Below are 13,152 nucleotides of genomic sequence, written 5' to 3'. Positions count from 1 at the left end.
CGTACGTGCATGATCGGCGATTAGTGGGCGAACTGGAAGGTGTTGACACAGCGATTTGAGCTTTATTTCACCGTTGTAAGTCAAGAAACTGCATCTATCGAATAGCTGGTGATTGTGACAAGCCGCCAATCTAGCGTCGCCAGAGCGAAGTCAGCGACGGGAATGACAACAGGTTAGTTCATTCCGTACGCAAGCAGGGACAGTGAAGAGATCAGAAATGTGAAAAAGCAAAACAAACTTTACTCTAGTGATATTGCAGCACACAGGATCTAGTACAACACTTCAATACAACTAACAAAATACATCAATACTTGATACAACTAAAAATACAATTAATCAGCTTGCGAGAGAGAACTATTACAAACTACGCGAACTAACAGCAATACAACTACGGAGGAGAAAGTCAAAAGATATAAACAGGTGAAAGCATACGTGTGATGACCGGCAGCGTTGCGTCCCCGACGATCGGATGCGAGAAGTCGAAGAGAGTTCTGGCACGACTGCGATGTCGGCGGTGTTGCAACGCTGGTGGCTCCGGGAGGCTAGCGCTTGCAGGTGACCTCAGGCAGGTTGAGCTAACTCGAGGCGAAGTCCCGATGTCTACGTTGCAGACGTTAATATCGCGTCACAACTAGATGAACGGCTAAGTTTTGGTGGCCAGCAGATGCAGAGCCACACTAAAAACTTCTAGAAAAGATACTTGTTGGTCTGTTTCTAAACCATGTTGGTCAGCGACTAGCCTGCCCAGCAGGGCAAAATCCTGCGCTTAAATCACCCTCGTGTCCCTTGCTTCCTTCCTTGGGAACAAGAGACCTCTACATGGGTCCAATCATGCGCGTTTCATTGTTGGAAACTCCGCCCCCAAAAATATATTGACCCCACCCCTTTTTAATTAGGAGAGGGCCCTCAACTAGCGAGAGTGACAACCTGTTGGGGTGCTGTCATACTGCTTGGCTACCAGAAGTTTTCCCGTGGGAACGGTCAGACTGTTTGGCTCTCAGCCGGTGCGTCCCGTAGTCTAAACCTTGTTAGGGGTACATCGCGGCCTTCCACGACCCTGCAGACGCCGTCATAGGTACAAAGGATCAAACGTCGGCGGCGACGTTCGAAGAAGTACACCCCATTCTGCACTTCCCGGCTCTCTTTCATGCGCCTTCCGGTCAGCGGGGCAGTACGGCGCCCGTTAGTTGCCGTGACGCCGGGTCGCAAAAATGGCTGTCTGTGACAGTGATCCACCGACTTTTTGTAGCCGGCGCACCTGTTGCCCTTATCTCCAACACTTTGAACATCGGTCCTCCAACTGAGGCGACTCCGCAATCAGAAATGAACCTTGCTATTGTTCAGAAGATGCTTGATGCACACTATACGCCGAAACACATCGAAGCGTATACCCACTGCACCCTTCGCTGCTTAAAGCGGCAAGCTAAATAACGTCTCGGCTCTTCCCCCACTGCCTCAATCCTAGAAAAGCATTATTGTAACAATGAGCACCAGCGCGACAAGATGCTCAGACAACAGTCCTCCCTAGAAATGAATCACCATTTGTGCGAATTAGCGACAATAGTCTACACTTGTCATGTACAGAGCTCGCCAAGTTCACCAAACCATGGCATCTCACTCACGACTTCCATCTCAAATCACCCTCAGTCTTATTTAAAAGTTGACAGTGTGGTAAATGCAGCTAACCCTTCATTCAAGGAAGCTTAAAAGTTGTACATGAGCAGCACTTATGCATTTTGGACCACAGATATACACCACGCTGGAAAAGAAAAAGAAGCCTGCCTAACTGCTTACAGGCTGCCATACTTACTCTGTCGACAACAAACATGCCGCTTTAAAAACCTACCCTGCACTAGCAGACTCATTAGTAAGAAAAAAATGGTATGCATAAGGAACTACTACAGAGAGAAAGCACGGGAGCTGCCTTTACTGAAGAAAGAAGACCTTGTTAAGACTGCAACCGTTCACGCTTCAAATTCCATAGGAAAAGGGCGTTGTTGTAGGACCAGTAATGGCGAAATCTTACGGCATTGAAGTGCACGGTGGCATGCTAAGGAGAAAGTAGCACATTTGTGAGATGTGCCTCAGCCATTTGTGTTGTGACGAACGAGAAAAAACACTGCAGTTGACCAAATGCATCAGTCGTCCAGACAGCGGCATAAACGTGGTGCTACTTCTACATCTACTTCATAGAAAGCAGCGTGAAGCCATGTGAAAAAATCTTAGCATCTCATTAGTGGCTTTGCCTCAGTTGTATGCCTTTTTGCTCGACCCTTTTGAGCAAGGAAATCACAATCGGTAGGTGCATTTGTTCAAGCTGATACAAGCCTTACAGTCAATGTGAAGCTGAAGCCAGGCCTTCGACAAATGGCAAGAGGACTGCAGTGATCTGGTGTTATTTGTGTTATGCATAGTGTGTTATGCAGGCTCGGCATTTCCTTGTTGGCGTCTCCCAGATTTGCTGTGGGTGATATTGCGTCCAAATTTGTGCCCTTTCACAATACTGCAATTCGTGGTTTAGGTTTTGTTACCAACGACACATTGTATTTAGCAGGCCTCTTTCTCCACATTAGTGTCTCCTGTGTGTGTTGTGAGTGATCGTCCTTGTGTAATAGTGCGGCTTTTGATCGCGGTGCAATTTGATGTTTATATTTGCTTGCAGACAGTGTGCTCTGCAGGCCTGGTGTTTGCTGTGTGTGCGGTAAATGATAGCTTTGGCAGTAACAAGTTGACACACTCTTTTACGATTTTTTAAATTTTTTGGCTGATGTTTACTTACCCACAGTTCTGAAGAAGACATGAAATGCTTTCGTGGTGATGCAAGTTCAAACAAAGATGTAACTGCAGAGCGCCTGAAAGAGTTGCTCTATTGCATTTTCATCAGTCACAGATGCTTTTAGATACTTGAGTACTGCAAACAGTTGTCAAGGCAGTTTCGAACCAGAAGGGGCACCCTTTTTGTTCCAAAGCTGAGCATGTCTATATATTTATTATCAGTTCGAACGTCCCTTTGAAGTTTCTACGATCTACCCACCTCTTCGAACGTTTGTGGCATACTAGTGTGTGTGTGTTTTCGCTTCCTACCATTTTCTTTTTCTACCTCATTCCGTTTTTATTTTACATTTCTGTCTTCATTCGCCCTTCCCCAGTGCAGGGTAAGAAACTATATATTTGCTTCCTGGTGAGCCTCCATGCCTTTCTTTCTACCATATCATTCTCTCTTGACCAGGATTTTACTTTATTGCTATATCCAGTCACAGATTTCTCGATTTCTCAGTTTGTATCTTTTGTTCAAGTCATTGCATTGTCTTATATGTTCCCCAACTGTAAGGGCTCTGTGAAACAGCAGCTTTTCTAGCTCACTGGATCCCATCAGTTCCACGCCCATAGTTCTTGCCAATCGTAAGGTGGATTGACGCTGTTGCCGTGCATCATGCGAGCATGAGTGTCCCGTTTTAGTAGATCTGTTTCTTGTGTGTTTATACTGAAACCACCCTCTAAAACATGATTGTTCGAATACGTCATCATTCAGACACAGTTTGATTTCACAACTGCTAGCTCACTTCATAGAGTATTGGTTCCCAGGCTATTTTTAAACAACACAGTAATATTTAAAATATACAGGTAATTTGTATTCTTCAAGTCCGCATACACACAAGTTGAGATGAAGCCTGCCTCCTGCAGGCTTTTCGTAGCCTGGATATTTGGTGTCTGAACCCCTTTAACGGGGTCCTAAAAGGCGTGCTCTTGCACATCGTTTTCCCACATATGACTTTATTGTGTTTAGTGTATCTAGCTACAGACATAACAGGGCAACGCAATGTTCTCTACCATGTAATTTTGTCCTTCTGTTTTTTTTTTTTTGCCAATGCAGACACCCTGTGTAAAGAATGTATTGTGTAGAGTTTTGAGGCCTAGTCGGCATGTTGCCTCATCAGGTGTCTTATGATGTTGTTTTGTGCCCCCTGCTCTATGGCAATCGTGTATTGTCAAACAAACATATGAATAAAACACAGGGTGCAGATATATAAAGAAGTATGATACGTAGAAGGATTAGTGTGTGAAGAACATAGGCTGAACGTTTATCTGTATTGTTCGTCCTTCTTCTATTGCTTACTCAACTACACTAACTAGCCACTGTCAGCCATTATACAAGTGAGTACATGAAGTTGAAAAAGTCACCTGGTGTGTTATTGAATGTTTCAGCGATTATGTTCTTCATGTTGTCTCTACGTTCGCTATCAAACATGGGTTTGATTTCTATATATAATGGTAAGTGTAATGAGATTATTTGGTTGTTGTTGCCACATTGCAATAATCACGGTAGCGCAACGTGGTAATTTGAATGTTGTTGCCTCATTAAAAACATCACATTAGAACAATGTGATGATTTGAATGTTGCTGCAACAATAAAAAACACTGTGTTATTGCAAGGTAATACTATAAATATCAGTGCAATGTTATATTTTAGTGTCTAACGTTTCCTAACATTCATTGCATTTAAACTACGTTGGCAGGCATACTTGCTATGTGCGTCTCTTTTTGCTATGCACGCCTACGTGATAATTCATCTCTCGATACAACATTCTCTGATAACTTATGTGTAAGCTTTTTCTAGGGCGGAATACACACGTGCCTGTGATTAAGTGGTCTTCGCACAATCTGGTTCTAACGTTTTCTACCCGAAAGCTACCTGTCACTGTGGCTCTTTTTACAGCCGCGGCCCTCTTAATTTTTCTTTCTTCATTTTATGGGAATCAATACATGCAAAATCACGTAGTTTGCCTTTCAGCTTCGAGTGGGAGCAGCCTATGGCTGAAGAAATGGTCCTGGTTTAGCAGGACGAAGATGGACGGGTACCACGTGCGTGAATCCGAATGATGTGAGGCTTACAGCGGAGTGGTTCGCCGTCGTCTACTCTCCTCGAACCGGAAGCTGGCAGCAGACGATGCATCCCAGAATCCCTCGCTCTTTTACTGGTCGCCTATTATTCTGAGAGCGCCTTTACGTAAGTCTGCGTAGGTGTACGCGTGCGTGTGAGTTCATTTGTGTATGTCTCTATTCATGCATGTACTTGAGCGCCTGCGTGTGTTTGTGTATGTATACGTGCGCCAGCTTGCGCGAGAGTGTGCGTGCGTCTGTTTTTCTGCGTATACGCCAGCGGGTGCGTGCGTTTGTGTGAGTCTGAACTGCAAATACAAGGCACCATAGTAAACTAGAAGCTTGTGTATGAGTAGTCAGCTTTTTTTTTCTTTTGTAGGAGGCTGAAGTAAGTGGCAGAAGTATTAAAATGAAACATCTCCTTGTCACGTTGGGACGGCATATAGGACCACGAAGGCATTTCACTCTGCCTTTTTGGTAACACATGAATTTTCGCATCGGTATATAAGGTCGTCAGGTCTACTTATTTCAGAGAATTCATTATATAAACCACCACACTCTTTCTAGGTACCTTCTTTGAGCTCGTGAGGTACAGAATAAATGGAAAACGAATTGAGTGTAAGCCTTATGCGCTTCCATTATAGCGCTTAACACACCTCCACGTTGCGGCAAGCCGAAGCCTAGACGGCTAAACTGCTGAGCTGCTAATTGGGGCTAATTTTTTACGAGTGCTTCAGCTTGTATCTATAGTTGCGCAGTAACAACTATAACAGCCATTGTGTTCCATCTGAATCCTACTTTCCTTCAGGTGTTTTTTTGATGTGACAGAACCTCGTGTAAAGCGTGAAGAAGCCGAATAACCAGCACACGCACTGATTCTAATGCGACTACAGCAGAGCAGGTGTACACTCTTAGAAAAAAGGTGGTAGTACTTGCTAACTTTGGGGTGGTAATGGTTTGTCAGATATGTTACAACCCTGATTGTAAGCGCAGTTAGTAACGGCGAGGGTGGTAACAGTTACTACCTGTGATGTTACTACCAGCAGTTTGTAACTGTTACTGCCCTAGTCGTTACTACCCATGGGTAGTAACTTTTAAAGGTTCAAAAAAAGTAGTGACCAATATTACGTAGTTCCTTCATTTTGGCATAATATTTCTGCGCTGCTAACGTTGGCTAATTAATATCTTACAACTAGACAAATTCGTGTAAGAAGCGGGGTGTGCCATGGGCGCGAAGAATGCATAGACCAAAGAAGTTCACCATTTTTTACGTATGCATGTAGTAATAAGTGAGCGTGGGGTATATATAGCCGCTACTTTGCAGGGGCATGTCTGGCACTTGCGTTTCAGGATGCATTTTAACACTTGCGTTTCAGGATGCATTTTAACACTTGCGTTTCAGGATGAATTTTAAGAAATATAAACCTATAGCACTATATTATACTACCTGGTTACGTGTGTTTGGTGACGAAGCACAAGACTTTTATTCAGCCATGCTTATAAATATTTACATCTCATAATTATTTATTATAAATTTGCCAAAAAAATCATTATGTACAGTGGCCGGAGCACTTCATTCTCAGTGCATTTGAATGCTTCACACGACTAATATAACTGCATTTAAAAGGAAATAATCGTCGTGAGGGTTTGACGCGCCAAAACAAAGATAATATTTGGAGACACGCCACAGTGGATTAATTGTGACTGTCCTCGAGGCTAATTGTGACCGTCTGGTTATTTTGATCTTACGGTCTTGTTAATATGTGCTGTAGTTTATTAGGTTTGTTGTGATTGTCTATTACGACACCTGTAGCACTTGCTTATGGTTCGTTAACTTATACTTCTTCGTTTCAAGCAAATCAGAATGACGTTCACATATCTCAGAATGACGTCATATCTCAGAATGACATCATATCTCAGAATGACATCAGAATGACATCATGACATATCTCAGAATGACATCAGAATGACGTTACATATATATTCGTCTGGTCAACGCTGCCGATGATGGTGTTGATCGGCGCTCTCGCGTTAAAAGAACAGTGGCTGTTATTACCGCTAATGGGTACCTATAAATTATCAGTTTCCTGTGAAAAATATTACACCTGCTTACCGCAGCCCGTCGTATTTGGTATTTGCCACACGTGTCTCGAGGAAAGATTTCACGACGTACGCGACAGGATTCGCACGTTATCATGACGAGACTCTCATATTAGTCAAACCTTCTTAGCCCCCCTCTACAAATTTTAGTCTGCATTAACCCGAGGAAGTGATTGTGAAAGCACCAGGGCGTTGATAGATAGATAGATAGATAGATAGATAGATAGATAGATAGATAGATAGATAGATAGATAGATAGATAGATAGATAGATAGATAGATAGATAGATAGATAGATAGATAGATAGATAGATAGATAGATAGATAGATAGATAGATAGATAGATAGATAGATAGATAGATAGATAGATAGATAGATAGATAGATAGATAGATAGATAGACAGACACGCTCAAAGTACCCTGGGTTCCATAAGAAACGGCGAACGTTTAAAAAACGTTTTCATGGTAGAAAAACAGGCTGACAAATCATCCTGGCGCCATGGGCTATCCGAAAATCTTGGTAAACTGCTACAGTAAAAACTCTTAGGTGCGGATGAAAGTAAAAAAAAAAAAGCTAGATCCCACGAACAATAGGAATTAATGATAAGCGAAGCACGAATGAGGAAGGTTCAATTCTTATAATATAATCAACACAACCTTACGTGGCTGACGTAAATTGTTCCGTGCATGACTTTCATGCCATGATTATTATGTTTGCACCTGGCATTTGTGCTCGTGGTCTATTGAAGTCACATAATAGCCTATTTGGTAAATGTGAAGCTAGCAAAAATGGCCGCGAGCGCGCGATGAGCGTATACCATGTAGTCATGTTTTACGTGACGAGCATGTGATGATAATCACGTTTGGACGTGTCATTTGTCTTCGTAGTCTATTCATGTCACGTGATACCAAATTTGGTATATATGGAGCTAGCGAAACAATTGCGAGCGCATTATGAACATAGATTGGAGTCATGTTACATGACACGCACGTCAGGATTATCATTTTTGCACCAGTTACATACCTTCGTCATTCATTCACGTCACGTGATACCAAATTTGGTGTACATGAAGGCAGCGACACGACCGCCAGCGCATCATGAGCATGGAATGTAATCATGTTCTTACATGACACGCATGTCATGATTTACACGTGAGGGCCTCTCACGTATGGTCCCCATGCAGCCATGTCATACCATACCAGTTTTGCGATATGTTATGTGAACGAAACCACCGCAGAAGCAGCGAGACCGTGACATGCAAATCATGACTCATGACCTGCATGTCATGATTTTCACACTATGACTAGTCACTTATGCTCATCACACAGTCGTGCCATACTAATTCGAGTAATGATCCCAATATTTAAATGGCCAGTAGAGCTAAAGGTCGTAGGCGGCTAGATAGATAGATAGATAGATAGATAGATAGATAGATAGATAGATAGATAGATAGATAGATAGATAGATAGATAGATAGATAGATAGATAGATATGGTCAAACTCGCTTAGGTTTGGTAATAAATGTTTCGCATTTGAAAGAATTAACGCATTTCCCTTTTTTATCACTCTTCAATTTACTATATGCAGAAGCTCACGTTTAACGTTCAAATTTTCTGAGCAGTCCACCCATACCTTTACCAACTAATAAAGGAGGATAGTTATAGCATGAAAACAGAACGATGACAAAGAGACAAGAAGGACGAGAAGGACACGAGCGCTTTGTCGTCGTTTTGTTCTCGCGCTATAACTATAGTAATTTCATACCAACTTGACCAAGCTGCCACATTTCTAATAAAGGAGTCTCGGGCAAAACGCTCTTTTTTCGCGTCATCCTTGCCCTGACCGTTACTCCATCTATGGGACGACAAAGTATTTGTTTAGCCAGAATTTTGGTAGGTTACCGTCTCTGGGAAAGAGATGGCGCCATGTGTCTGAAATTGCTGGAAGTTTGCTTCCTAAAACCATTCCCACTCCCATTTCTGAATTATAAAGTTGATTCCTTCTGCTCCCTGTGTCCCCATCAAGCTCTCCAAAAGGAGTCTTTCTTCCACTGTTTGTTTTCTAGTCCTGGAGGTGGGAAACAACGAAAACGTAAACACATACTAATGTTCCACGGCTCCTTCCGTCATGAGGATAACTCTTGTAATGCTAGAATGCATAGATATGCAATAATCATAAGAGAGCAGAATGTCTTGAAGTAAAAAAAAATCGAGGTGGTTTCACAAATATTTTGCTTTTCCTTTTGACTTCAGCGTTATATTTGAACGCGTTACTTTTTTACTAGTATATTCAGCTTCAATGACTCACAAAAAGCATGAAAAACGCGGAATTACTGGAAATTCTTGCAATAAACTTTCCTTCCTGGATATGCTATTGTCATTGGCATCTGTAAATTAAATTTTGTTAAGTGGAGCTGCCCAAGAAAATAACAGTTACCTTTCTGCTGACTGCCATGTCCCAAAAAGCAAGAGCGTCTCGAAATAATTCTCGTATTTCTGCACAAAACGACAACAAAAATTTAACCTGGACGTGCATTAATTCATATCCTGACGCATATTTTTAGTTTTTTTAAGTACAAAAAGCTTTTAAAACGCCTAAACTCACTCAACTAGTCCACCTAAATCATTGATAAGGAAAGTGGTGGTAGGTGTGTAGGCAAGACAGAACTGAATTTACCGATATTAAGGATACCTGAGTGTCGATAATATAGCGGTGTTTTTGTACGCTCTGTGAGCTGATAAAGTAACTGCATAAAGTCATAAAATGTATTTTAGCTTATAGTGAGAGTTAAACGTTTTCAAAATATGGTTGTACTATAAATGATTTAATGTGAATTATTTCGCGTAGTCAAATGATGGGCTGCTGTAAGGATGCTTTTAATTCTTTGTTTTGAACAGCACTCTTATATGCTAAGGGCTGACGCGCACATCTGAGTTGAACAATGCATGAAAACGCTACACATGCCCGTGAAAGGTAATAATTAAGCTTATGGGAATACGAAAAGTAAGATTTCAGTCGTGGTAACGTGATAAGTCACTTCATTCAAGTCTTAGAAATCTATCTGAAAGACAGAATGCAAGCGCAGACAATGGTGTACGATGGCATCCTAAAAACATGCCCCGAGTTAGTGGGAGGTTTATGTTCCTGTTTACAGTGAGAATACTGTAGCAAACCGATCATATTAATACTATACTAAAAAATTTCAGTTATGACAAACATTTTCAGTGAATTCTTTCAGTTTTGCTGTGGGACAATGCAGATTTGCTGCGCCATCACAATATATGATCTAAGCTACATTCATGGCAGGCATGAGCTTTATTCATGAGGTCTATCTTCTTTATTAGTGAATGGGACCCTTATCAGTGCATTAACACCGAGAATATTAGCTAAGCTTAGGATTCTATAGGTAGACAGTCTTTCCTCGGAAGGATGATCATCTTTGGAAGAGTAAAGTTGAAGTTGAAATTCTGTGCCGCGCTGGTCGCATTTTGATGAAGACAAAATGCTAGAGGCCAGTGTACTGTGTGATGTCAGCGCATGTTCAACAACACAGGACCAGGAAAATTTCCGGATCTCTCCACCATAAGTCATGTAGTGGTTGGGACGTAGACCCCCGACAGTTATAAGTGAAATTATTGACGTATCGATGTTTCCTGTAAAATAAAAATTATAACAAAACATGTAGTGACGATTATATAAAAGAAAGTGAAGATTCATCATCTTGTCGCAAGTGAATAACGCTTCATTCCTTTTACACAAAGTCACTTGTCGCACTCACAATTTGTGTTGCAGTCTCCTAGAATGGTAACACTACTTTAGAGATTAGTCCGGTTCTTGTCTTTAGTTTACCATTTCTACAAGCATTAATGCTCTGCAGGCACATCAACTCAAAGAATATAAGTACCAAAAGAACCATGATATATGTAACTGGAGCCTGTCTTGAATAAACCGAGTGGGTTACAGCTACACAAGTAGATTGAAATCTCTGAGACATTATGCTTCAACAATACAACAAAGAGTTGCCTGAGTCACACACTTCAACTTCTCAGTATTCATGTAGATACCTGCGGCAGCTTATCAATATTCATTTAATTATGCCGTTCATGAGCTATCATGTACTGTTTCTCGCCACTTGGTCGGTAATATTTGTCTCTCCTTTCTGAGTCGGACAGTGTTAAAAATGAGGGAAAGTCTACAATTCTGACCAGACACAAGCATAACAGCTGTTTTATTTCGCGTCTCCTGTGCACTTTGCCGAAATATTTCCCACATGACAGAACAATATGCAGAACTCCTTCAATACGTGATGCAGCCAGTGTTACGAATAAGAAAAGAAGAAAGGGCATGGCCACGAGCAATACACGGGCTTTGGCTCTGTTCTGTTGCTCTGTTCCCTTATATCTAGCCAGACGTACGGCTTCCAGACTCCTCTTTGTTTGCAACAATCAATGGGGTGGAGGGCGAGGCGGATGGGTGGAGGCGGTTTGGGGTGCAACTTACACTACGCCTTTAAAATTGTTCATTTTTGCAACACACACACACACACACACACACACACACACACACACACACAAATGCATGCCCAAGAACCACGTACAGTATAACTGAACCCCTCCCCCCCTGAAAAAACTATATTTTAGATACGCTACTCCATTCAGCACTGGGTTATTATCAACCAATCCCGTACTTGACCCAGGGGAATATCATATAAACAGTATATAAAACGTTCTCAGCTTGAACCAAGGACAAAGGATACCAGCACCATTCAAGGCGTTTTTTTAAGCCGTTAATACTGAGTAACGATTTTTCAATAAATGTTTGACGCACACCTCCATTGCGAAGTAAAAAGATAACAGTCACTTCATAAGCGCAAGCTCTGGATAAAACACAAAATTAGTTAGGTTATATAAAATTAGGGACTCGCAAATTTGGTGAATATATGAACAGAGACTCGGGTAATGCCTGTCACAAGACAGTGTATGTTTCTATGATCAGCGTTGAACGAAAGGTGAACTTCTTAAGAAGTTCACGTTTCAAAGTCCACAAAATAAAATCATATAATAGGAAGCTCACGGATATAAAATCATATAATTATATGACCTCGTTTCCGTAAATCATTTCCGTACATTTGGTGTACATAATCACTTTAGCCGTGTTTTCGGTGTTGTCACCTACTTCTTTGTCGCAATCTCTATGCGGCTCTACGAAGTGACTCCTAGACAAAAACTAAAATGGATTATTGATAGAATGCTGTCTTCGTCCAATGTAGTTGTCACATTTGTGTGAAACATGAACGTCATGTGGACTTATTACCTCATAATCTTCACAACATTCTACTTACACTGAGAATAAGTATCTGTGGTATGTGGCAGACGTGCAATATAATGCAAACACGTGAATATTTTTGTCAAATATTAGATTACTGAATTTAGTCTTCTGTATCAACACAATTTAGTTATAGCCTTCCATAACGTTCTGGGAAATACGGAGGACATATGATCCGGTGTGTTTAATTTGAAACACAAACCTGGTGCAAAGTGCACTGGTGTTTTTTATGGTTGCGTGCGAACAATGATTAGTGAACATAACGTTGTTGCTTTGTGAACCAATGCAACTAATTCACATTAATATGACAATTTTACGTTTAGTCCTTAACTATATGTATTCAGCTAAGCAAAAAGCGTCTGCTTTCAAGATATAGGGCAGAAGAATCAGTTCATGGACTGTAGAGAGGTGGTGCTTTACAAGCTTCTCCTTTCTTGCGGAAAGCCGTACCGTCGGACAAAGGTGGTGCTCTTTGAATGACAGTTAATAAGAGCACTGCAACCTTGTATATTAGTAATGGCTGGTTCGCGATGCGTTGCAGAGCTTCTGTTTGCGCCTCGTTTTCTGAGAAGAACTAGGTGTTATTGCTAAACCGTGATGAACTAACCAGACTAATTGTTGCAACCACCAAAAGTTGGGTATTGATTGCGGAAACACGCCGTGCCTGTCAGAGTCAGAAAAAGACTTGCATTTTTTGAACGTGCATTAGGTTTGTGGTTCTTTTGCATATCTTGTAAAGAAAAAAAAAAGGTTACGAGAAGAAAATATGCCCTTCTTGGGGTACCTGCTGTAAAACTCGGAATACTAAAATAGTACCTTTTCGCGCATGGCATCTGGCTGTATACC

This window comes from Rhipicephalus microplus, chromosome X (genome assembly GCF_043290135.1).
Source record: "Rhipicephalus microplus isolate Deutch F79 chromosome X, USDA_Rmic, whole genome shotgun sequence".
Taxonomy (NCBI): domain Eukaryota; kingdom Metazoa; phylum Arthropoda; class Arachnida; order Ixodida; family Ixodidae; genus Rhipicephalus; species Rhipicephalus microplus.
The sequence above is the reverse complement of the archived record's forward strand: the minus strand, read 5'-3'. Positions refer to the sequence as shown.